Genomic DNA, 27,974 nt, shown 5'->3' with positions numbered 1-27,974 from the left:
TATCCATTACCTAACTGTAATTACAGAAGCACCAGTCTTTTAATGAAATTTACTCTACGTCATTACAGCACTGTTCACCTCACGTTAAAGCCGGAAGGGTAGCCTAGTGGTTATAGCGTTCGCTCGTCACGCCGAAGACCCGAGTTCAATTTTCCGCAAGAGGACAATGTGTGAAACCCATTTCTGGTGTCCCACGCGTGATGTTGCCGGAATATTACTAAAAGCGGCGTAAAACCATACTTACTAACTCGATCACGCAACCCAAGTTACGATATCTGACTTCTCTTTCCATAGTAAACATTAATATAATCAAATTTCAGGATGATAACGGTTTTAAGCGAGTGAATGGATGTGTTTTTACGCCGTTTGTAGTAATATGTCGCAGGACATGAGCAATGAAATTCCCAAATTCTAAACGAATTGGGAATCGGAATCGAACTCGGATCCTCAGCGCGACGAGCAAACGCCTTGGACTCTAGGCTACCCAACTGCCCAGACGAGCTATGTCCAGTTTGTTGAAAGTCGCTACCTTTTCTATCAAAGTTACAACTGACAGTAAGAAAAAAAGGAAAAGAACCTGGTGCCATGGTACAAAGTGACCTAAGGTGATCCTAACTCCATCACCTTAAACGCTAAGGTTGTTTGGTAGAAAGGCACCTATTGATATTAAAATAGGCTTCTGACGAGAACCTCGTTCGCCCTAGCTTATACCTGTTTCAAATGCTTTTGCTCGGGCTTTGCTTACAAATATCCAATTTATTCTGAAGAAAACCTAGCTGTTATCTTTAATTTTTCACAAGTGATCTTGAAGTACAATCGCATCTTCTTACATCTTCATCCTTGCTCACACAAACCGGAGATTTGAATCAAACACGACTGCGCCATGAAATGTGCTTCATAAAACATTATTCTACAGGGGAAATTAAGCTTCGTTTTTTCAACGTTATTCTGAAAGATGTGATAACAATCGTTTATAATTATCTGAAATGGTATTTATATTTAAACCAAGAAGCTCTAAAATTATAGTAGCAACTGTTTCAGGAGAACTGATAAGAAAGTAAATACAGGAACGGACAAGATCGCAATAACAGGCAAATGTGAGGATTCTTCACATGAACAACGTTATCAACACAATTATGCATGTAGTGCCATCTAATTTTAATGGAACATTTCTCATGGAGAAAAACAACGAAATACTATGTTTTCCCGAAGAAATTGTTAAAGAGATCTAGCTATTTCGGCTGTATTATCTCTATCAACCGCATCTTGACATGGGTGTAATTGTCTTAAGAACTGTATACTCCCCAGTGAGCTGAGATCGCATTTTGATGAGCATTTGCCCTTTGACCGGAACGTAATGCAGATATATCCCTGTGAGAGTCTATGCGAGAAAATCGAATTAGGGAACATATAAAAAATTAGATATGTTCCTTTTACAAATGGGTAATAATGAACTTGACAGCGTTTCTGTCTAGGCATGTGGTTTGAAGCATGTATTGGACCAATACATGTTAAAAGACGGTCCCTGTTGTTATTCTGTCTGTGCGCGGTACTAATAGCTTAAACAAGGACTTGTCAGTTTATAGTTGATACATTAAATGTGGAACGGGGATAATATAGTTCCTTTATTAAAAGAAACCCCAAACCACTAAAATACCACAAGGCCGCGGGTTCACCGCGAAAACATGTTTGTTTTTGAGCTAGCGGTATTGGCAATCGGTAAATATCCAAATGAGGCAGCAGGGAATCCAGTGACTAACATGAGCATCAGTTTTACCAATGCTTCATGTTTCATCCCATTACTCGCCTCTAAAGACAAGCATGAGTGGCTGAAGAAGGATTTTAACCAAGATCTTATCGTCGTCCGTCGTAGATGTGGGCATTACACTGGGAAGGTAACACGTAGCGACACTTCGGTTAAAGACCAAAAGACCAAGGATCGAAATCGGAGTAAATGAGGGATTCGACCTGCTGTTGGTGTACAGCACTCTGTATACAGAGAGTGACAACTGCGCATTCTCCACAAGGACACTTGAGAGTCTAACTTATGACAACCATACAGCAAATGACATTTTGTCATTTTATGACATGATAACATTATGCCGCTTTAAAAAAGACGAAAATCTTCTCATAGTGAGAATAACCGAAGCGGATAATATCTAAGTATCCACTGAAACCAACCCAAAGACTTCATTACGATCTTTTCTATCAGGGTGGCTAAAAGAAACTCAGAAAGTGTGATTACATTGATGTGTGACGATATAGCTAACGTCGAACCGTCAGGATTTAAGTAAAAAAGCGTTAAGATTTAAATAATTAATAAGAATATTGTGGGAAAAAAACCCAGAAATTTAAGCTGACAGATACAGTAGAAAACAAACTCACATTGATGTCAGTCTGACATGACACATTGCACTTCAGAGTCGTCGTCCGGAATGTTGCAGCCAACGACGTATTTTGCCGTCACGGTTATAACGTCACATGCAAGGGTACTGTAGGTTAATATATATCTTGTATAAAGATATGTATCCTGGTATATGCACTTCAAGCATTGACAGTCACAGGTGCTCCAGATCTCCAACCAACACAGTAGCTATTGATGTCAGTCCAATTGTCTTCAGGTATCTACCCGTCGTTCGGGCAACCATAAATACCATGTGATATAAATACGTCTTCACAAGCCCAAACATTTACAGAAACTATTTAGTTCATAATGAAGTTGTAACACACCCTACCCGATGATACATTGTGTTTTGATTTGTGCCATGCAATAGCATTGATCTGTATCGGAAAATAAATTGTTATATTTTTTTCATCGATAGCAGTGGGCGTCTGGTTTGACAACGTCATCGTCGTGTAAACATGGCTGTCCGATGAGCATGCGTTATGGCCCTCGCATGATGGATAGTCGTTACTGAGTACTGTACCTGTGTTCTTTCACCAGTAAGGGAACTTTGACGTAAATCGCTTTTAGTCAGTAGACGTTCTCTGAATGATCCTTGATTAAAGGCGTGTGATTGGATAATCCAAAAGCACAAAGTTTGTTCTCTAAACGAACCTCACACAAGTTTTTCTCTTCTATGTGAAGTAGCTGACTTACTTTGCTCTGCGTAGTTTAAAGATTCTAAGTGAATATTTCTGCCAAATGTATGCGGATTTATGTGTACGAAAAGATTTTAGTGATCGCGATCTCGAATTAGAATTATCTCAAGCTTTCGGGTTCAAACAACACCAAGTCATGATTTGTTTAGACGCTGATATTCTGGACAGCAACATTGGTTAATCTGATTTCTGAAATCTGGTTAGGTCGGGTTTCATAGGAGCATATACTTTTATGAGACATGGGGCTTCAGATGGGTCAGATATAGGACACACGGAAACCTATGATTGTCTTGGTGTAATGAAACTGTGTGCTTTTTTTTCTGAAACACCGATAAGTCTGGTGTTAAGGTTACTATGAATTGAATCGTGTGTAGTTCACATTAGATTAGTGTTACAATGAACTGAAACATGTGTGGTTCACATTAGATTAGGGTTACAATGAACTGAAACGTGTGTGGTTCACATTAGATTAGTGTTACAATGAAGTGATACGTGTGTGGTCCACATTAGATTAGTATTACAACGAACTGAAACATGTGTGGTTCACATTAGATTAGTGTTACAATGAACTGAGACGTGTGTGGTTCACATTAGATTAGTGTTACAACGAACTGAAACGTGTGTGGTTCACATTAGATTAGTGTTACAATGAACTGAAACGTGTGTGGTCCACATTAGATTAGGGTTACAATGAACTGAAAAGTGCTGTTTCCATTGGATTAGAACTGAAACAGAGTAACTCAATTTAGATTAAAAACACTCTAAACTGAAAAGTGTGGTTCAGGTTAGATTATGTTGACTATAAAGTGAAAAACGTGGTTCACATTAGATTAGGGTTACTGTAAATTGAAACATATGGTTCACATTACAACAGGGTGACTATAAACTGATTTTTTTTCACGCTATATTATGGATATGTAGAATTGAAACATGGGATCGTTCACACAAGATAATTAATGAATTCTGAACATTAGCTCTTCTCGCACGATGGATATACACTGATGTGTGTGTGATTCAGGCACGTTAAGGGCAGGCTGCACCGAAACACCGATGGCTCTCACTAGATTACGCACATGGTAAACCGCTACAGGGATGGTTCAAACAAGATAAAACTCATAGACATATAACTCTAGACACCGTTATCACTGGCGCAAGACTCACCCTTAATTCGACTTCAAGTTAAGTTTCCTATGCGATAAAAGGCAGATTCACACTAACAATACAGATTAATAACTAGTCTCTCAAATGAACTTATTTTATAGGGAAAACAGTCACAATACAAAAAAAAAACCAAAAAACCCACCCAACTATAATATAATGAAAATGAGCCCTGAGGCTTAGTCTAAACGTATCACATATTCTATTCTGGACGTTTTGGGATGTATTTTGTGTCAGGGTCAGTATGACAGACTGACTAACTATATTTCTAGAAAGGTTTCAACGTACGAGGAACAATGTACACGCGTCATTCAAACATCAGTTGTAACATGCACGGATGAATGATTTGTTGCAAACACGCTGACTGGACATCGACTGGAAATTGTATTGTGCGTTAGACTCAACCTTTGTGAAGAATATACACTCACACACAAACTTGTTAGATTCACAATCTATTAACTCGAGACGGAGGGGGTAGAAACAGCAAAGGAAAATAATAATATCATTAATACATTTCCCGATCATTTAGAGCGTTTGGAACTTTCAATATTATGGTAAAATTGGAAACAAATTCTCAGCCTTCAGGATATTTTGTTATAGGTGCATGATATCGATAATCTTTGGTGCGTGTCCACTTTTCTATAACGTGTACTGGGTGTAAACATGTCTTTGTTCAAGAACATTACTGACCAAATTTTCAACATTTGTAAAACTGTGATTACCATACCAATGCTGACATAACATCGTTACTTTCTTCAAGTAATATCGATGTAGTTTCTTTGTAGACACAATTATTCTAGTAACCTATTTACATGATAACTATCGACTCAGTAGTAACCAAAATGACAAATCTTTTTGCATAACGTCTGTCCAGACAATCGTAACCACAGTGACGTAATAATCATGTCAACGCAATACCAATCTTTTTGCATAACGTCTGTCCAGACAATCGTAACCACAGTGACGTAATAATCATGTCAACACAATACCAATCTTTTTGCATAACGTCTGTCCAGACAATCGTAAGCACAGTGACGTAATAATCATGTCAACGCAATACCAATCTTTTTGCATAACGTCTGTCCAGACAATCGTAAGCACAGTGACGTAATAATCATGTCAACGCAATACCAATCTTTTTGCATAACGTCTGTCCAGACAATCGTAAGCACAGTGACGTAATAATCATGTCAACGCAATACCAATCTTTTTGCATAACGTCTGTCCAGACAATCGTAAGCACAGTGACGTAATAATCATGTCAACGCAATACCAATCTTTTTGCATAACGTCTGTCCAGACAATCGTAACCACAGTGACGTAATAATCATGTCAACGCAATACCAATCTTTTTGCATAACGTCTGTCCAGACAATCGTAAGCACAGTGACGTAATAATCATGTCAACGCAATACCAATCTTTTTGCATAACGTCTGTCCAGACAATCGTAAGCACAGTGACGTAATAATCATGTCAACGCAATACCAATCTTTTTGCATAACGTCTGTCCAGACAACCGTAAGCACAGTGACGTAATAATCATGTCAACGCAATACCAATCTTTTTGCATAACGTCTGTCCAGACAATCGTAAGCACAGTGACGTAATAATCATGTCAACGCAATACCAATCTTTTTGCATAACGTCTGTCCAGACAATCGTAACCACAGTACTAATCATACTTAAGAAGAAATTAGCCTTTATGTCAGTCACAGAAGCGTAATAATCATGTCAAATGAGAAATTAACTTTCAAAATAGCTTCAACGACCGAATAATCATGTCTAATGGGAAATTAAACTTTAATAATGATATTAGCCATTGCATAATAATCTCAGCAACCCATGCGTGTCATGAAAGGCGACTATACTTGTCGTAAGAGGCGACTAACGGGATCGGGTGGTCAGGCTTGCTGACTTGGTTGACACATGTCATCAGTTCCCAATTGCGCAGATCGATGCTCATGTTGTTGGTCACTGGATTGTCTCGTCCAGACTTGATAATTCACAGACCACCCCCATATAGCTGGAATAATGCTGATCGAGTGAGGCGTAAAACTACACTCGCTCACTCACTGCATAATAATCATGCCCTCTGAATAATTACATTTTTACATAAGAGTTCAAATAGTAGCAATTAGAGTTTTTCTGACTGTACGTACCAGTAAGAACTGTCGTAGCCACCAAGACTTGATATGTTATATAGTGTGTATATATAGCATTATAGTATTAGTATATAGTATTTCCCATTTGACAATCCATTTACTCCTCAACCAGTCAACACTTGAGATACGCTCTACCCTTATAACTACTAGACGAATGACGTGTGCGATACAATAACCATAATGCTTGTGAGCATCTTCTTTGTGTGTGAGCCAGAAGGACCAGTGCATCAAATCTCAACAGGCCTCTGTAAACCCTGTTTATGTGAGACGTCATGGTTTTGTTTTACCAAATACCAATACCTGTCGCTTGAATGAGAACAACTGAACGATCCGATGCCAAACTTCTCCCCTCGCGATGTCAATCATTGTCAACAATTCATCTATTCCACTGAAATCCATATCCCCCTTAAGCCAGCAATTTCGCAAATAAGCAAGTGCTAGGGTTTCTTAGGTTCGTATCCTTCACCGACCCCCCGCATGTACCTACTCCAGTTCAGGAGGGGCCCAACACACCCATCCAAGACACAAGTCGACACCCACTGTCGATTCCCACCGCCCGTAAATCCCACGGGTTCGTAAGGTTAAGCTATGCAGACTTGTGTAGCCATACAAACAGTATCTCCTTGGTCTCCCTACGTGAGATCTGATGTCACCAAGGTATTTGCGCCTGGTCTCCCTGCACAGTGCCTAATGTGATTGTGTCATCCTTACAACACGATGAATAGCCCACGCAAGGCGAGCGGTGTCGCCGTGTGCTCTGCCATGCTGTCGAGACGCCGTAGAGGATGTTGACGCTGGATGGGGGGCGGGGGTCATTGCGAAGAACGCTCGGAGGGGCACAGGCCATCCTGATATCGCCAACATCGGGAACGAGGTATATCTTACTTCAATAGGAGGTCAATACCATTAACATGTACGGTGATTGTATTAGAGGTCGTGGCAGTTGAAGACAATGACTAGGAAATCAGCCTATGTTTATGCATGTCATACATGCGACATGCAGTCAGGTTGAAGTGGTCTGTAGCATTGAACAGCACTGTGTGTAAGCACGAATAAAGGCTGCAAAACCTCTGGTAATAGATATCAAATGAGGCTAATACACAGGGGTATTGAAAAGCACGGGAGGCTTACCAGCGCTGTTGACAAAAATGTTGAAGGATTGAATGGGAATTTCTGTACACCTAAACGTCACAGAAGTGAGTGTGGAAGTCGCAGTGGCTGAGCGGGCTGGGCGGCTGACTTTGTGTGCTGGCGATTGCTGACAGGTGCCTGACTCTGAGGGTATGGGTTCGAATTCGGATGGGACTCAACCAAAAAGTACTAGAATTTGTACTTTACTAAGAAAGTGAAATCCCATATATGACATATGTTGAATATGCTAGTAGCGGGGACACAGAATGAGTGAGTGAATGAGTGATTTTGATTTACGCCGTTTTCAATAGTATTCCAGCAATATCACGGCGTGAGTGAGTGAGTGGCTGGGTGGTTGAATGAGTGCTTGAGTGAGTGGTTTAGTGAGCGAGTGAGTGAGTGCGTGTGTGCGTGCGTGCGTGTACCCTTTCCAGAATCGAAACTGGTCATCAGCGTGACATGCAACCTTTGTATCACCACTAAGTCACCGTACCTCACACCTGACGTATCAATGACAGCTACACCAATTATCCATATGACAAATGTGCGAAATAAATCAACATACATTTTGTGAAATGCAGTAACATACATTTTGAGAAATGCAGTAACAACGTAGTAATAAAACATATCAAAGTGATGGTTACACTCACTATCATCATTATGCCATAAAAAGTGGAACAAACCTTCAGAGTTTGTTTCCAGCATCTGCTCATCCTACTCAACAAAGGAATGGAACACCCAATCTTTTTTACACAATAACAAAGGGACTTGAATAGCCACGCTGATTGAGGCACATTTCACTGCTTGGTGTCACTGGACATGCAGTATTGTATGGTTCTAAGCTCGAATCCCCGGTTATGTTTCACAGAATAATATTGTGATCACCATTAACGCCTTTAACCGGTTTTCCTCACATCAAGCTTATCTCTCGTATCATGCTGTTATGTCGTTGTATTGCTGGAAGTCTGATAGAATAACGCTTAAACTCTGAACATAAAATTTGGACAGTAACAAATAAACCCATTTAAATTGAAAAGGAGCCCCGTCAGATGAGAGATTCAGAACCTTGGGGAATCTAGGCTTGCTTCATCTAGTGCTAGACAGTCAAGTGCTAGACAGTCTAGTGCTAGACAGTCGGTAAAATACTGTGGCTCAGGGACAGTGAGAGAGTTTGGTTGCACAGGCTTGTAGCAATACTCCAGCTATATCCTGGCGAGAGACATCAGAAATAGGGCTTCACACAATCTGTACCCATGTGGGGATTCGAACCCGGGCATTTGGCGTGACGAACGACCGCTTTAACCACTGGGCTACCTAACCGACCCCCGGGGACAGTGAGACCTGACTAGAACACCGCCACACTCTCCTCACCATGTCGATAGTTGAGGTATCATAACATGACAGAATACTTTAGTGATCGGATTACTTTGATGATATATTCATTTGTCACACTGCACTTAAGAACTTTGTGTTTGACGTCATATGTTCTTTAAAGTAATGTACTTTGCGTGTTTTTGAAGGTTGAGAGGGTACGCTGACTGTATCGCCCTACCTTAATTACAACGCGATATGAGACATAGCAATCGTAATGTGTCAGAGATAAAGAGATACAGATAGGTGCAGATCCACGAAAAACTGCTCGGTATTTTTATTTCTTTAAAGCACAGTAAATTGGCTATCTGTTTATGAAAACAACTTGCATCAGTTTCGAAATGTTTAAAGAATAATCACAAACAAAATCCCAACTCTGAAAGAATTACATGGTTCCTTTCCAGACTAACAATTTCCACTGTAGCGGGTATATCATTGATATGCAACATGGCTACCACAGTCGTTTGGGGGCTTGCAGCCACTTTGTGGTAAATCAGTTCATGAAAAAGGGTTTATGTTTCACAAACATCTAAAGTTAAACAGATAATTAGCATATCATATGGTGCGGCTGATTGGCAATGAGAGGGTTTAGGCGAGAAGATACGCTCGGTATGCTGCACTTCAGCTGAGACAGCATGTTCCGTGACGTTCTGATTGGAAATCAGTATGTTTCGTTCATTCAGAAAACACACCCAGCTAGAGACCATCTTGGGTGTTCGCTGTCTGGATGTGGGAGTAGTTTTTTCTGTCATAATTTGTGTTCAATTTGTCGCCAAGCCAACAGGAATCCAACTGGATGGGTTTTTGCCCACGTGAGAGAGTCTGAGATAGTGTTAGACCGCGTTAAGCATCTGTGGCGACGAGAAACACATGAATGAATACACCTCTGTACGCTGATGGTGGCAGGACACGCCGAACTCTGGCGGGGTTCTGGCATCGCGAGGAACAGGTGGAACTACACACGATTTACAGGAGGCCGATGCTGACGTTAAATGTCAAAGCGAGCCGTCGTTCCCAGCATTAGTGTTGTTGAAACTGTTTTCAGTTTGCGGTACAAATTTGATGAGGTAAGGAGTCTCTTATAGACTTGAAATTCGTTCTGGAACTGTGTATCTTAGGCCAAATGCTCCTGTGCCAGACTAACTATACAATAACATAATACCGTATTAGCAGTTGTTAAAGTAAAGTGTGTTTAGCATCGAGTTCAGTCTTACTTAACCTTAATAGGGAATATTATTGATGAATGTTATGTATGCTGACCTCTATATTCAAAGGGGCTGTGGGGTAGCCCAATGGTTAAAGCGTTCTCTCATCACTCCGAAGACCCGGGTTCGATTTTCCATGTGGGTACACTGTGGAAGCCCATTTCCCGTGTCTCACAAAGGGGTAGTGCAAGAATATTCCTAAAAACGGCGTAAAACTAAAGACAATTAGTCACACAAGGCACAACACTTGGAACATTGTATCCGTGTGAGGATTCGAACTTGGGTTTTCGACGTGACGAACGAGCACTTTAACTATTGTGCGACTCAACCGCTTCGTACGCGGTTTGGAAATAGTCACAGTTACACATGGACCGTACTTCCTGCTGTTACGTGGTATCCTTTACAGCGTCGATATTTAATTCCAGGATCCGGTGATAGGTCTGATGCTTTTCACTCGGAGCCCTTTAGACAGGACCCACTTTTACGGATAAAAGGACTGACGATCGTAGAATTAAAGAAAAACATAAACAAAACTTCGATTCCTCTTTCGAAAACCTAACTCTGTGTTTTGAAGCATTGATACTTGCCTCAAAAACAGCACAGACTCTCATATCAAAATTTGAAATAAGAATTCAGCTCCCAATTGAGCAGATCGATGGTCATGCTGCTGATCACTGGATTGTCTGGTCCAGACTCGATTATTTACAGACAGCCGCCATATGACTGGAATATTGCTGAATGCGTCATAAAACTAAACTCTCTCACTCACTCGCCTCAGAAAAACAATTTGGGTCAACCGGGGTAAACATCTCTGCGCTAGGTGTCAAATCTTGTCTAATTTAGATATACTCACATTAAGACGTGATTTTAAGCGATACAGTCCCTTCCACATGCTTGAGAAATCTTCATTAAAAAGCAGTGCCGAGTGTACAAATCTGACTGCACCACGAGCAAGGCCCCGTTCACCAAAGCGATCACAGCACTAAGGTGATCGTAACTCACATACATTAACACTGGCTAACAGTAATCTCAGCGCTAGGATCGTGTTGTGGAATTACTGCCACGTGTACATTAATCAACATCACATAGAGATGATACTATGGCCCCGTATCTTAGCGCTACGATTGTCGTAACTCCTAAACTGGGCCCAGATTTCCGAAGCTCTCTTAGCGCTAAGATAGTCGCAAGTGCCATACATTAACATAGACTTACGACCGTCGTAGCGCTGCGATAACCTTGTGAAACGGGGTGGCTACTATCGAAACGCTCGAAACATGCGAACGTCTTACACCCATTCCTAACACATTGGCTAAGATCAAAGTTAAGAATTAAATAGGAGCCCCGTATACTGTCCCACCCCTGCCACCTGTCACAAACCAAAGGAAAAACAGGTCAATTATTCACCCGTTAAATCAAATATGTTTTTTTTTGTTAACGTTACAAATAGTGAGAACTATTTATTGAACTATGTCAAGGTTTGCTGCATACGATATTGATAATATATACTTGCATTAATGATATCATACTGTTGTGCGGACATTGAGTAAATAAATATCATACGCTACTCCATACTTGAGGGTTAGGGACATGACACAAGCGAAATGTTTCCTCTACACGTGTCTCCTGTCTTATTTTGGAATGTCATTGAGGAGGATCGAACCACTAACCTTCCACTCTCTGGTATGACTCGCTGCCTATTACACCAAGGAAGTGGTCCAACAAACACGGTAGCTGAGTGAGGTAGTCGGATTGTATGACGCTTCAACCAACATATCGATAATATCAGAATTTGTTAGCTAAATGTAGGATAGAAGGCATAAGTGACACCCGCCGTTGACTTTTACGACGTCCATGAAAATGGACACTGGCCCGACAGAACAAGGATTCGATTCCATGACCGTCAAAACCATGAAACGTGCTAATACAAGCGAATGATTATAACATGATTCAAATGACAGGTTGTTGTGCCGTGTCACTTTAATCTATTCACTTAACGGTGATATAAAGCGTTGTGCCACAGATATTTATAGTTTCAAGGTCACGAAACTTGCACATTTCTTGGCCAGTACGTGTGATATAACATAAACTGTGTCTATCCGCAAATCACTGTCGTCGTCATTATCAACATCATCATCATCATCACCTTCATCGGAGTAATGGATATCATCATCACCATCACCATCACCATCACCATCACCATCATCACCATCACCATCACCATCACCATCACCATCACCATCACCATCATCACCATCACCATCACCACCACCACCATCATCATCGTCGTCGTTTTCGTCGTTCGATCGTTATTGCCACCCTCATCATCACCTTCATCATTGTTGGCAAAGATACATATATAGATAATGGTATTTTACCTACCTGAAACATATCCTCAGCAATCTGTGATTAACACACCTGTCAGGTGTTTCTTCCGAAGGGAAACCCACATCAACACTTACACGTTCCAGTTGCATGGTATATTATCATCATTATACACACCCAGCGTGTGTACCGTGTCCCGCGAGAATCTACATATAACACCGCAGACCAAGGCATAATTGCCTCAGCCAATCGCATTCAAGGAAATTAAAAAATAAACTGTCGCTACGATGTGATAGTGATACATTGAGAGAAGTGGGGTGTTGAATGCTTGAAGCTGACACTAGGTCCCGTGCCTCCCCCAACTCTTTTTCCCCCTCCCCCCATCATCTTTAATAACACCTATCCCATTCTGATGGTTTCATTACGTGGATCTTTTCAGTGGTTTGACCGCCAAAAACGATCATGATTTGTAAGCACCTGCAAGAGCCGGGCAAAAATAGAAGCCATGTATCAGGATTGGGGTTGTTTTTTCCGGGAGTTAAAGATACATTTGTTAGGAAATAGCATGCAACGCTTGGTCATTATCCGGTTGGTCGAGAGGCACTTCCTGGCCATACCGTGACGTCACAGGAAGAGTGGACAGCGTGCGCCACGTCAGGCATCTACCTCTCCGTCCGCGCTATACTGAGCGCGACGGTTGTTTTGGCGGGGTGAAAAAACAACTGATCACGTTATCTTCATCAGTTTGGAAAGAGATAAAGACAAATCGGTAACAAATACGCCTCCCTCATCCCCGGGGACGAAGTGGGATCCAGACTGTAGCAAGATGGTAGCAGCGATTACGAGAGTTTCATATGACGTGTTATGCAATGGCTGATTTCTTGGGGAACGCTCTGCAACAGAGGCATGTTTTATTTGTGTTTACTTAGGAAAATTGACGAGAAACAACTGTCAAAGATACTGTGATAATTTACATTTATAAATAAACACATACTCTCGACTGGGGCTCTTCACTCTTGTAGTGGGAGGTGTCGAGGTGGGATTGTGTACGTGTGTGAGAAGCACGGCATGTACTTCCACGTCTTGGTTGATATACGTTGTGTTTGTCATGTATACGTCTAGCCGTGTGACGTTGCTGTGGGACCGCTGCGTGGACGTAGTATGTGTCGGTGGTGTGGAGTACTACGGCATGCAACGCTTACATCATACGACAACCTGCGGCAGACCTCACACCACACCATCACAGCATTAAATCAAGCAAAAATAGTACGCAGCAAAAAGTTGGGCGGCATTTATCACAACTCTCAACACATCACAGAACATCAAAACGTCACATCACAGCGCAACAACGCCACAACACATGGCCGTGATTCACTTATGTCTGATGTTATTAGCTGCAGGGATGTCTCTCGTTGAACTCTATTTACTCACTCACACAGCAACACTCTTTACTTTTTCCTGCTTGGGTTACATTAAACGTTCGCTCGTCACGCTGAAAACTCGGGTTCGATTCCCCACATGAGTAAACTGTGTGAAGGCCATGTCTGGTGTTCCCCGTGATATTTCTGGAATATTGCTAAAAGCAACCGTTACGTAAAAGCGACTCCAAACATATATTAATTCACATATTACACATCTCCATGTAACATGCATTTCAACAAAATGCACTGTAGTACGTCATGCACTTACCCGCTGCAAATGCACACAGCTCCACATCACACACGCGCACGCACACACACAGACACACACACACAGACACACACACACACCCTCCATGTCAAACATACAGCCACGTTTCACCAATTTCCACGTTGCATTCATACTTTCACACACTACACATTCACATGACGTCAAAAATACACCTCCAAGTCACATGTACTCTCTCTCTCTCTGTCTGTCTCTCACTCTTGCGCAGATCGATGCCTGTTTGTCACTGGATTGTCAATCGTCCAGACTCGATTATATACAGGTCGCAGCCATATAGCTGGGATATTGCTGAGTGTGGCATAAAACTAAACTCACTCACTCCATCTCCATGTCCATTGTATACGCAACACTAATGTAAACACAGCCCTACACATATACTCCACGCCGTAGATACGCACGTTACACGGGACGATACATTAGATAGAGTGAGTGGGGTTTTACGACGCTTGTATCAATACTCCAGCAATATGACGACGGGCTTCACATCACACGGGCTGTGCATTGTACTCATGTGGGGCGACACATCTCACTACGTTTCAAGGGTACACACATTTCACCAGATTATGATCTAGCCAAATATTTTATTGACTTGCTTGTGATGATTATATACACTACTGCAGTGCCTGTATGGTAGACACTCGAAGCTGCTAATTTTCAATATAAGCTCCGATTCCTCAACTAGGTATATTTTCATTTTTCATCCCTCTTTCGGGTACGTTTGAACCCTATTTGTTTTTCCCCGGCCGCGATATTGCGGGAACGTTGCTTAAACGGCCTAAAACCGTACTCACTCAGGGTAATCTCCTGCCTCCAATATGTTATCACCGAAAATGACACCTCGAAAAAAGTGACACTATACAAATGAGCAGCAAGCATGACGATGGAAAACGAGACGATAAATACATTTTAACCGACGAAAGGCAGAGGAACGACCGGTAAAATATCGCCTGTTATCGCACTGGCGAGATACGGCGAGAGTTTTAGTTACGGCTGGGTCACCGTGACCCAGTGCACCACATCACCTCCAATCAGTCGGGTATGGGTTTATTAGCCTGGGTGTAGCCATGGAGTGTCATAGGGCGACTTAAGGAAGCTGAGCTTAGCTTGTAGGTGTGTGCCTCGCGAGATGTGACACTTATCACCAGTACAGGACGCCGACCGCTGACGACGATAACGTTGCGGTAGGCAGCTACGCCGCTCTCGTGGAAACACCTCTTCAAGTCGGGGCCTTTGTTAGTTCTGGCAGGTTTCTTGCTCTACACGAGGAGAAGTTGACATCACCCACAAAGAGCTATTTGATCTGGATAACACAAGACGAGTGTTTAAATTGCTGAATAATTTTGGCATTTCAGACGGTCTATGTTAACAGCTTGTCAAATTGTGTATTCTCTCGCAAGATGACGTTAGGCTGTAACTGGGATGCCAACCTGTCATTTATGTAAAGGAATGTTAAAGGTATGCTTAACTCAGCTTCTTGAATCGTGTGGAATTTCACGACTTTTCTTCATCAATACCTCAACAAGATCGATCGGTATACACGCTTTCGTGGTCAGGAGAGACCACACACGATTATTTTAAAATGGATGAGCTTTTGTGAAAAACGTATAGGAAAGTTACCGTACTATTTCATTGTTAATTGAGCAGCGCACTCAACTTTGACCCTTCGTACTTGACCTCCATAAACAGAAAGGTCAATGGTCAAAGCGTCGACCCATTTCAGTGAAGGGAAGGTCACTCCCATGCAATCAAGTGCACGGGGATATGCTGAAGTGCATGTGTAGTATTAATAAGGGGATATATGACAACATGAGACATGGAGGAATGCGGGGGAGATTGTAAAGTGTTAATCGCAGCTTGGTTAAAACGTGTATCTGACATACCATGTACGCAAAAGTAGCTCTGCACGAGTGGTTGAGCTCTCTTTCACACAACTACTCTAGCATGTCACGGCGGGGAACACCAGAAATGAACTTCAGATGTACCCATGCCATGTACGGAATCGAACCTGTCTGTGTCTTGACGAGTTGGAGCCTTACAATTATCTAACCCCATCTCCCCAGCCATACTAATTATACTACTTATACACACACGCGCGCGCACACACACACAGACAGACAGACACACATATATGTATGTATGTGTGCGTGCGTGTGTGTGCATGTATATGTGTGTGTTAGTATGCATATACATATATGTATATGTATGTGTGTGTGTGTTTGAGTGCGTGTGTGTGCGTGCTTGTGTGTGGCGTCTCGGGTGTATGTACAACAGCCATGGTTTACTCTTGTTTATTGGTGAGTAAGTTTAGTTTTACTCCGCACTCAGCAATATTCTAGCTATATGACTGCGGTGTGTCTGGACCGGACGATGTAGTGATCAACAACACGAGCATCGATCTGCGCAACTCGGAACCGATGACATGTGTCAACCAATTCAGCGAGTGTGACCACCCGATCCCGTTAGTCGCCTCATGCTCGCATTTTATGGCAAGCATGATTTACCCCGAACTCTACCCCGAATCATCACGGGTATGTTTGTTAGCAATGCTTTAGTTAGTTGATAACGGTCAGTAAATAACGACCGTGATTGATATCATGAGCATCGAACAAAGTAGTTGGGGCATGATTGTATGTAAAATAATGAAATACTAATTAAAGAGTGAGTGAGTGAATTTACTTTTACGCTGGGCCAACCCACCGCGTCTCTGTTAAACATACCATGCATTCATAGCTGTATCGCATCTTAGAACCTACACGTGCTTGCTAAGTGAGTGAGTGAGTGAATGAGTACTATTTTGTAGATAATTAAGCTTCGATAAAAAAAGCCCAATGATCAACAGCATTCTTGAACACGTATTCACGTCTCTGACATCCACGTGAAATACTGCGCTCACCAGATCAAGATCATGTCTGTTAGGTTATTCGGCCCGGAGCACCGAAGATGAGTCTAAAACGAGCTGGCTGTGTACTGCCAGGTTGTAGTCACTTACTTGGCAACGTGTATGCACAGTTGTCGTTGATTGAGAAATATGGCTAGGGGAAATCCGAAAACGTTTAAAATCGTGTATTAATGTTGCATTAACACTTCCACATACCTCTTCAAAATACCAGACCCTTTGAAATGCGTGGTCGTTTTGTTTCTATAGATATATCGTTGTTATTCCAGACTGATCTGGCAGCCTAATGAACGCCGAGATATATAAATGCGAACAGAACGCATCGCTGTTACGGCATCCAACTAGTCTTATCAGGTTTACGACCGAATCAGAGTGGGCGGGGCGGTGACATCTGACTTGTTGCTCCCTGTGGAATTTCAACCATGAGGATACAATTAGTCCTGACAGATGGGCTGATAATGAGAACTGAGCGTCACTGGGAAGTTACACCACGATAGTTGTTACGTGAGTAACACGGCGGGCGCGGGAAGTCGCCAACAGCAGCCTATGAATGAACAATCGACAGGGTCTGTATCAACACTCACATGTGCTTTTAATGCGTATCATGGCTTACCGAACACTAACTACTAATATAAAGTGAAGTAAAAAATAGGATTAACGAAATATGTAGAAGGCATACTATCAGCAAGAAGTATCTCTTCAGGTAGTGAGTGAGTATGGTTTTACGCTGCAATCAGCAACATGCCAGTGCTACATGGCGGTGGTCTGTAAATAATCGAGTCTGAACGAGACAATCCAGTGATCAACAGTATGAGCATCGATCTACCCAACTGGGATACGATGTGTCCCGTTACTCGCCTTTTAGGACAAGTATGGGGTACTGAACACCAATTCTATCCCGGATCTTCACGTGTGCATAATCAGAGATACGAATTCTAGTGATACCTTCCTCGTAAAGAATTCTGCTCGGGTCTGTTGTGAGTGAGTGAGTTTAGTTTTACGCCGCTTTTAGCAATATTCCAGCAATATCACGGCGGGGGCACCAGAAAATGGGCTTCGCACATTGTATCCATGTGGGGAATCGAACCCGGGTCGTCGGCGTGACGAGCGTAGCTGTCTGTTGTGACATTTAGACACAAGTAAATGGATGTCACAACAAAGACATGCTTCATATCATCTAAAGTACATTAATGTTAACGGTTACTGTGGCTAGTTATGAGTGATGGGTATACTGAGATACACGTAACACGTAAGGTGTAGGACAAGGATAGTATATTGGGGAAAAGGAACAGGCATAACACGAGACATGTGGCACCTAGAGCATTACAGTGTGGTTTACAACCAGGTATGAATGTCAAGGATATAATGAACTGGTAACACGTATATTGCGGTACACATAACACGTATACAGAGATGCCAGTAACGGGTATGCACACGTACAAGTAACACGTATATCCCATATATGGAGTAAAGAGTAACATGTGTGCATATATCTTGATACAAGTGACACATGTATATCTGGATTATATCCGGGTACAAATAACATGCACAGATAGACACAGTAAAGTTGTACGTTATACTTATTTAAAAGTAACTCAAGTAACATGTAACATGTATACAGGAACACACACACACACGCACACACGCACACACGCACACACACAACCAGTTTGTGTTACACTCTAACACACATAACAGTAAATTGTGAGGGAATCAAGTTTAAAGAGCAAGTGTTTGGGAAGCTCAGAGAGAAATCTAGAAGTCTGGTGAAAGGTTTAGAATGTCCGTGCAGGTTTTTCCGCCCCATTAATCACTACACACGACTGTTTAATGTTCTCAACATTGGGTTGCGGCATTTTTTTTCACATGGACTTTCATCTGATCCATCTCGAGGTTTGTGGATGGCGGCGAGGAGTGACTAAGCATCTCCAACTATTGCTGCGGGGATGACATATATGCCACCGTGGTCGCCATCAGCGTAACAACGGCGTCAGTGACGATGCATGAAAGCATTCCTTCGCCAGGGGCGTTGCAACGGTACGTAGAGACCCACCGCGTTTATTGTCATTTCTAAAAATAAACATTAAACTTGTTTTTAATTGTTGGTCTCTGACTGTTGTTTTATCATTTGTGGGCACAAAGCAATATATCATGGCAATAGGTTATCGTTGTCCTACCAAACATTAACATTAAACTTCCTTTAGAATAGCTGCGTCAGTTGCGTATGTACAGATAGATGAACAGCTGTACTACATCGGTGGTATATATGCATTAGATACACAGAGGATAGTTTGACTGTAGTTGATATATATATTAAGGCAGTAAACCTTGAAATGGCATCACAGTTCATCTATGTGAGAGTAGTACACTTAAAAGGAGGAACGGTCCGTGGCCCAGTTGTCTAAAGTGCTGTGCAGAGTTGCGTCCCTTGGATACGCAAATACCTTATGATCGTTGGGTCGAAACCGGTTCTGCCGAGATACAACAGGAATATTGTACAAAGTGGCGTTAAAACCAACTCACTCACTCTCATCTTTAAACGGTGGGTGCACATGTACGTATGACACATCACACTTCTCCCGCATTCAAACTGTTGGCATATCCGTGATAGACAGTTCACTTTCTACGACGCACTGTTCGAATTTTATATTGGTCTACATTAATATAATGTCCTTGCTCTGCTGGTGCAATTGCTAGATGCGAGCGCTCGTATTTAAAAAAAATATATATTGAAACTGAAAATTCAAGACAATAATAAAATACTTTTTAATGCGCCGTTGCATCTATACCCACTAATGGTAAATAATACGGCCACATGTTCAGGGCAGTGCGCCTTTAAACCAGTTATGCGCACATTCTATAGCCCTATGACAGCGTCTCAACTATGCCATGAACGCCTTTGTGAAGCACGGTTGCAACTTTTGTCCGGCTGGTTAAAATTCCTCCTGGTTCTTTCAAGTAGGACAATATTGCGTCTGGTCAGGGCAGCGAGACGACGCTGGGATTACGCCATGACTACAGGTGCTAGTGTAATGGGTACAGTCCGTGAACTGGGTCCTTTACAGTCCTTTATATCTCTTGACAAAATTACCCTCAGTGACCACCCTGGCACATCATGGTTTGAGGGAGTTGTATGTGTCAACGTTTACGTTGTGTGACGTTGCGACAACTTAACACATGCTGCATCGTGGTAGATATGTTATTGTGAACTAACGGGTGCGGATAAATCGCTGACCGACTTAGTCTGTGCGTCAAGGGTGCCTTAAGATCTTCACATACCTTACGTGTCTCAGGTGCATCATGACGTCATTCCAGCGCTATAAGTGTCTTGTCTACATGATGTCATTATGTACACGCAAAGTTTATGCGTGTCTCTTAAAAGTCACTGACACAATAACGGCCAACCTCAGTACGAGTATGTACGAGTCTTATGCAAATCGTTAAACCATACAAGTGAATGAGTGAGTATAGTTTCACGTCACTGTTAGCAATATTCTAGCATTGCTGCAGAGGGTAGGAGCGGGAAAAGCCAGAAATTGGCTTCACACAATGCACCCTGGTGGGGATTCGAACATGGTTTTCGGCGAGACAAGCAAACGCTTTAGCCACATGGCTACCCCACCGCCCCAAACCATTCAGTCACGATATTGATATCATATAGTAAATATAGTTTATAAAAAATACACTTATAAGGAATGGACCGATACAACAAACCGAAGCTACATTTTGTTTACCCCGACAAAGAATGCTTATAACGAGCTACGGTGATCACGAACAAACGTACCACTAAGTCCGTTATAACTGCGTTCTACTGTATCAGTGTTAAACACCAAGCACCCGTTAAGGCAACTAATTGCAAAGGTTTAAACAAGCATTGACAAGTGATGAACGGACGTTAAGCACGTCACAAAGCTCGTGAACAGGGGTAGCCTGGTGGTTAAAGCCGGGTGGTAAAACCCGGGGTCGATTCCCCACACGAGTTCAATGTGTGAGGCCCATTTGTGTGTCCCCCTGAATAATTCTAGACTATTGGTAAAAGCGGCGTAAAACCATACTCTCACTCACTCACTCTCTCTCTCACTCACTCACTCACCCACTCACCCACTCACCCACTCACCCACTCACTCTCATAGACAGTAAAGCATATTGCAGTATGAAGTAATTAGAGAAATTGCGATTTGGAACAGAAATACATGACAGGTCAGATTAACCATGGACGGCTGTCATCGCTCAGTCATGTAGTTACATCTGTTTCAGATCAGAAATGTATTTCTCTGAGAATCCCACCTGTCTTAGTGCACCACCTTGTCTGTCTCACAGTCCCTGATCCACATTATTTTGACAGCGTTCTCTGCTGTGCTAAAGTCTTAAATAATGCAAGTTTAGATTTCCTCAGGTTCAGGTGTTCTGATCCTTGGCCATAGAGTCTCAAAGTGACATTACAGGCTGCAAGTTTCCAAACTGTAAACTGTTCGGCAGTAGGGGAACTTCAGTGGACCACTGGGCTGGAGTTGAGGGCAGCAGGGAGAAAGGACTGGGTAAGCCCACACAAGGGCCAATAATTATGCCTGTCACTTATACCAGAGACCATATAATAGATTTTGTGGTATCTGCTTATGCTGTTATCTGATGGTTGTATCAGAGGCCATGCATGATGTGACTTCCAATTGGTAATGACCCGTGCACGTGTAGCCTCAATGCAGATGTTCTTAGTCTCTGAATCTCTGGTCTCCCTGGGGCACCTTTTCAATAAAATGCGTTTGTTTGTTACTATCAAAATTATATATATTCAGAGACTAAGCTTTAGTCTATGTACCACCGAGGTGCCAACCTAGTGCGGATCCCAGGTAAACACGCAACAGTCTGCATCACCACTTAGGTGTGTGTGATTTACGGACGCTCCTCGCCATATGACGTCGCGAGTACTCAGTTTAAGTAATCAAATTTGAATTTCAAATTTAGTTTTACTCGTGCATTCTCGGTCAGCATACAATAACGCAGTGTATGAGAGGGTATTTCAGCAAGCTACAGGTTGGGTGAATCGGGCGCCCATTTACATCTCGTATTGATCAGACGCTATGTGACAAAGACAATTCGTCTGAAAGACACCCCATTTGAACATTCCGTGAAAGGCTGAGGTTCTAGAATACGTCTGAGGTCATACCATAAATCTTCACAAACGACCAACTTATACATGAACTGGATATTATGTGATTACATGCTCATACGGATTATAGAGCTTCCTGCCCCGCTAAAAAATGAAATATGAAATGCGGAAAAAACGAATCATAATAATGTGTTTTCAACTCTCTTGATGTGTCCATTATAGGAAAAGTGCATGCATAGATATAACATTAAAGTATCCAAACGTGAAGGGATTTAAACTGTTTAATACTAAAATACGTCATTAAAAGTTGTAGAGTATAAGTGTATATAAAGTTAAAAGACAAAAAATATACGAAAAAATCATTTGCACATAACAGAGCTTTGTTTTTATAACATATTTTTAAAACATGGTGTACATACAATGTAATCTAATGAGGGCACGACATTGCAGTGCAGGTGTGTCGGGATGGCAAGAAAAAGACCGTGATTAGGTGTTTGAGGGGAGTTGTTGCACGAACACTGATAGGTAGAAGAGAGGAGTGTGTTTTATCTGAGCACGGCGTCAGCAACGACAGGGCCAGTCAATACGCCATGCCGTAGTCAGAGAGCGTTACGAACTGCAATAATATCCGCACAAGATTAAACACGCATCACGTTACCATCGCAGGCATGCTAGGCCGACGAAGGTCATGAGCATCATTAAAACAAGAGTTTGAGTCGAGATAGATAGGGGTGGATGTGTGCCTGTGCAGTATGTGCTGTAATATAGCGGTTACCCAGGTAGGAGGGCCGATTTAATGCTGTATTTTTATCTCAAGGTGCATGGCATGTTGGAGTTGAGGTCAGGGGGGTATTCGGCCATTGACTCCTTTGTTCTAGTACAGGAGCACAGTGGCATTTGTTGTATTCCAGTACAGGTAAAATATACCATGTGCTGGTTAAGAGGCATTAAACTCACGGCATATATTTGTTAAGGTGCACTGAACTCGTGGTATATTTGATAAGGTGCATCGAACTCGTGGTATATGTGTTAAGGGGTATGGAACTCGTGGCATGTGTTTGTTAAGGTGCATTGGATTCGTGTCATATGTTTGTTAAGGTGCATTGAATTCGTGAACTCAACCTGAAGGCATATGTTTTTTACGTGCTTTAAACTCATGGTATATGTTTGTTGAATTCAACGAACTACTAGTACGTGGACGATTCTATTCTCCACATGGGTACAATTTGTGAAGCCCATTTCTGATGTCCACTGCCTTGATATTGATGGAATGCTGTTGAAAGCGCCATAAAACCCAACTCACTCACTCACTCACTCACTCTCTCACTCACTCATATATCATTGAGTTGCAACTATCTCGAAAGCTAGGTCAGTAGGGCAAAGAATCTATTGTGCAAGGAACTCATTGCCCACGCTGAAGAACGCCAGACATGGCATAACGTTGGTGCCTTGGAACGGGTTCATTGCATATATCTGTTGTGGTGCAAGCAAACCATGGCCTATATTCGTTGTAGTGCAATGACCTTAAGACACACCTACATGTACGTCGCTTCAGGTTTCGCTTTAAACTTCAGAAAAGATGCATTGTCCCATCATTATGTTTAGAAACAACAAAAACAATGGAATTCTGGTACCATGGAAACTTCTGTAATCTTCAACAACAACACGATACACCAACACTCCAATCTTCAGAGATCTGACAGTCAACGGAGAGAAACAATCGTCCGCCAATTAGGTCGTGCATGTACACATGTAATGAGCAACGTCAGCCATGTTCCCAGAACAATGACGGTGAAACAAAGGGGGGTGGCTCCTCCATCAATGACGAACAGCAACAGGTACCCCTAAAACCCCACCAGTCACACTGAAAGCTACAGAACTTTAAGACGCCACGCTTGAGTCTTGTCAAGATCTACAGCATACTCTCTCATTCGCCTTTGTTCCTTAACTAGGTAATTGCTTTACAGTGTGGCAGTGCTACATTAACGCGTGACTTTAATGACATTACACCGGGAGCTTTTTTGCGGATCCTGAAGATTTACTGTTCCTGAGATATTATGCAATGTCAAGCAGCTGTCTTTTCCTGTATAGAGAAATCAACACCCCCTATCAGATGAGGCCTTTCTCCTCGGCTCCCATTGCAGCTATTTATTATGGAAGACTTGACACCAAACTGCTACTATGCCAAACCTTCCGACACAAAGAGCGGATTAGTACTCAGCAAGTTTGACTTGGTATTATACAGGTCCTGGGATCATTACAAAACTGAGAAGTTAATCCAGGAGAGACGCCAGATGTATGAAGGTATTGCAGTAATGTGGTGGTTGCCATACAGACACCAGTGGCTTAAGATGCCTTGCATTGAATTTGCATTGACTGTCCATGCAGACAATGTATATAGTGTATTTCAAGCGGTTATCGGATGGTTGAGAGCTTCACGGTCCTGCATTAAAAACAGGGACATCCTGTTTGTGGCAAGATCGGATCTTTTAGGTAAATCCTTCTCTAACGCTACATGGGCAATGGACAATGCTTCTTGTCTTATTGGCACACCATTTTTCATGTATAATTTTGAGTTCGGCTACAATCTGTAACAGTTAGTTCTAATAATCACTAAATTCTATCATAAAGCGCAAAATTCTAGTCCCCAGTTGCTTCATCATTATAAGGTCTTCACTGGAACTGGATGCACTCCGTTTCATTGAGACTCCACCAGGTGAACATTCACGCTATCATATACTACCGGGTACCCATTCACTGCTGTTCCTGTATGTTATGCGACTCTATCTACTGCAGCAACCTGCAAATAGCGAACATGAAATACCTTTTTGTTTGTCTGATACAATGGTTACACGAGACACCATGAATGTGGAGAATCGAACCCTGGTCACAGTGCAACGGGCTCACACTGTAAACATGATACGGCTTCCTAACGACTAACATCAACTGTGTGTAATAAAAATGCAAAAGTTTAGGTTTAGCATCCATATACCCAACTACTCGCAAATAGGTTGTATTCCAAATATGCTCTATTCATTTCGCAAAGAAGTATACAGATTATGTGCAGAGGTACACAAGGTCCCAAGTCAATTTCACAATGCTGATTACAAATTCAATACAAGTGAGACGAAATCTTAGGCAATGGGTCACCAAATATAATATAGTAAACTCACCAAAGTCTTAGTGCCAGAGAGAATCAACTGTGCAGAATGTAAACACAGCGATCGGTCTGACAGTGGTTAGTGTAGGTCAGACGTTAATGATTGTTGGCAGTGATGCAACTCCAATGAATGTGTGTCCCTCGCAAAACGGCAACCAGCCTTTTTATGTACTCAGTCATTTCTCGAAAGTACGAGCACTTACTGCCATAGTCAACACTGTAGAATGCTCTAGCAACGTCTCCCGGAAGTAGCAAACAGGAAGTCAAGGGAAGATAATTCCCGGACAAACCTGCTGCCAAAATTCTAAAAATCCGATCATCTATTATACGAAATGTGATCCATCATATTTGTTATTCAAAACACTGAATGTTGTGACCAAATAATAACCATTACTGAATTAATAACAAAATATACAGAAAATACAAACTCGTAACACTACGCTTAGCTCACACAGATAACGTAACTGAAACATGTTCCATTCGCCCTCAACCTTAACTGACTCACTTTATTCAAAGGTCTGTGCAACTCAGCAAATCTGAGTATTATATGCGTTCAAGAGGCAGTGAACAGGAGAATGCCGTATAATCCATGCTGAACCATTGTTGCAGTGTTGGTTTGATGTAGGGCTGGTCAGTTTGTGTCTGAGACTCGATTCGAGTAGCACCGAGTGCTCATTTTTCGGATATCTACATCCTGATGCAACCTCCCACAGATGATGTCTGTGACAATCGGCTCGTGACACATTGCAGTCACATGCGACACTTTATAACACATGCTGCAAAACACCTGACTCGTGAGGCCTGACAAGTCCGAGACTGTGACAATAGCACTCTGAAGTTTTTCACCACATACAAGAATAAAAAAACATTCCACAAGACAAGAGCATCCCAAAACTTCACACCAGAAGATCGAAGATTTTCATCAGACACAAGAATCCCGAAAGTTTACAACATACATCACAATCGTGCACCATGCCATCAGAGTGTTAAACACGTTAACAGGTTAACTATTCTTTCCAAGGTAACTATATGTATTGCTGTTAACGACATCTCGTATCCTCATATATCGACGACTTGGATTTTAGTATCACGAATCCTAACAACTGAATTAAAAATGTATCGTCGTTTCTTCAGTTTCACTTTACACACACATTGGTGTTGCGACAGACCACTGATAAATCACAATACAGTCAATGCCTTCGCGACAGAACCCGGTCGTGCCGCGATGTAACACTTAGGATACGCCGTTAAAACAACCTAGGTATCGCAGGAGACCACGTTAATAACGCAACGACTTTCGTGAAGCGTCACGGATGTACCTCGATGGGACGCTAGGGATGTATCCTATGAGAACACTAAAACATTGCGAAGGAACGATGAAGTACGACTGTTGCGTCGCGAGGGAACGCCTTAATGTAGCTATGAACATGTGTAATATCCCTTGTGAACATAGGCTGCAGTAATTAGATGCACGTGGATTGATCTGACCAGAGTATTTAATATACTGTCATGGAAATTTACGTTATTGTAGAAATAGAGAGTTCATCATAATGTCTTCATTAACAGACCTGGCTTTGTTAACATGTGTTTAACAAGCAGGTTTATATTTGAAAATCAGTACTTTATCTGTCGAGTATAAAGTATGTAATTGTATCAGATCAGTATTACCTTTGCTGCAACTGTTGAAAATATTAGGTTCAATAGTACAGTTCGATACCTCACTACACATGCCCAACACCGTCAAGTCCTGAGCCCCGATCCGTTTGTCGTAGCGCTACGAATCGGGGCCCTGGAGATCTAGTTTTGGTAAGTGCGCTTTGTGTGAAAGCAGTGTGGGATGAGATTCCCGACGCTGATGAACAAATAGATCTGGACCTAGATTATCGAAGCTGTCTCAGCACTAAGATCTTTAACGTTAGCACTAACAATCTTAGCGGTAAGAGAGCTTCGAAAATCTCAGCCTTGGGCCTAGACTTTCGAAGCTCTATTACCGCGAAGATAGTCGTCAGTCCCTAGAGTATCATTAACTTACGACTATCTATATAAGGGCTAAGAGAGTCTCAAAAATCGGCTTCATTCATGCGCTTGTGCGGCCATGAGCGAGTCAGTTGGATCTTACCTCACTCTTAGCAAGATTCCAGCAGTATCACGGCGGGGGACACTAGAAATGGGCTTCATACATGCGCTTGTGCGGCCATGAGCGAGTCAGTTGGATCTTACCTCACTCTTAGCAAGATTCCAGCAGTATCTCGGCGGGGGACACTAGAAATGGGTTTCATACTTTGTACCCATGTGGGGAGTCGAACGCTGTATCCAGGAAAGGGTCGGAGGGAACGGAAAATATGATGGTTCAGTGACTTTGAGACAGACTAAGACATCCGGAACAAGTGCGTTGTTTTATACACCGTTTTAACATTGTGCCAAAGAAGACAGTAGGTCGAAGTGAGTTCGAATCTCAGATGCGTCCTGAAAACGAAATGGGCTTCACGCAATGAACTTGTATGGGGAATCGAAGCCGGTCTCCGAGCGAAGAGCGAACGCTTTAACCACTAGGCTACCAATTGTCCCTATAGATGAACCAAATATACGACACGATTTATCACAATATCAGCGTATCTGTTTCATCGCATCGACGTCTGTTGATATTGCCGG

General features: G+C 42.2%; 1 protein-coding gene across 1 annotated transcript in view; it reads right to left on the bottom strand.

Annotated features, from left to right (window-relative positions):
- LOC137266431 (fibroblast growth factor 17-like) overlaps positions 1-27,974 on the bottom strand; it is a 127,614-nt gene that overhangs the window by 99,045 nt on the left and 595 nt on the right. The gene's annotated exons all lie outside the window — the stretch shown is intronic.

Source organism: Haliotis asinina, chromosome 15, assembly GCF_037392515.1.
Source record: "Haliotis asinina isolate JCU_RB_2024 chromosome 15, JCU_Hal_asi_v2, whole genome shotgun sequence".
Lineage (NCBI taxonomy): Eukaryota > Metazoa > Mollusca > Gastropoda > Lepetellida > Haliotidae > Haliotis > Haliotis asinina.
This window is presented reverse-complemented; position numbering and strand designations above follow the sequence as displayed.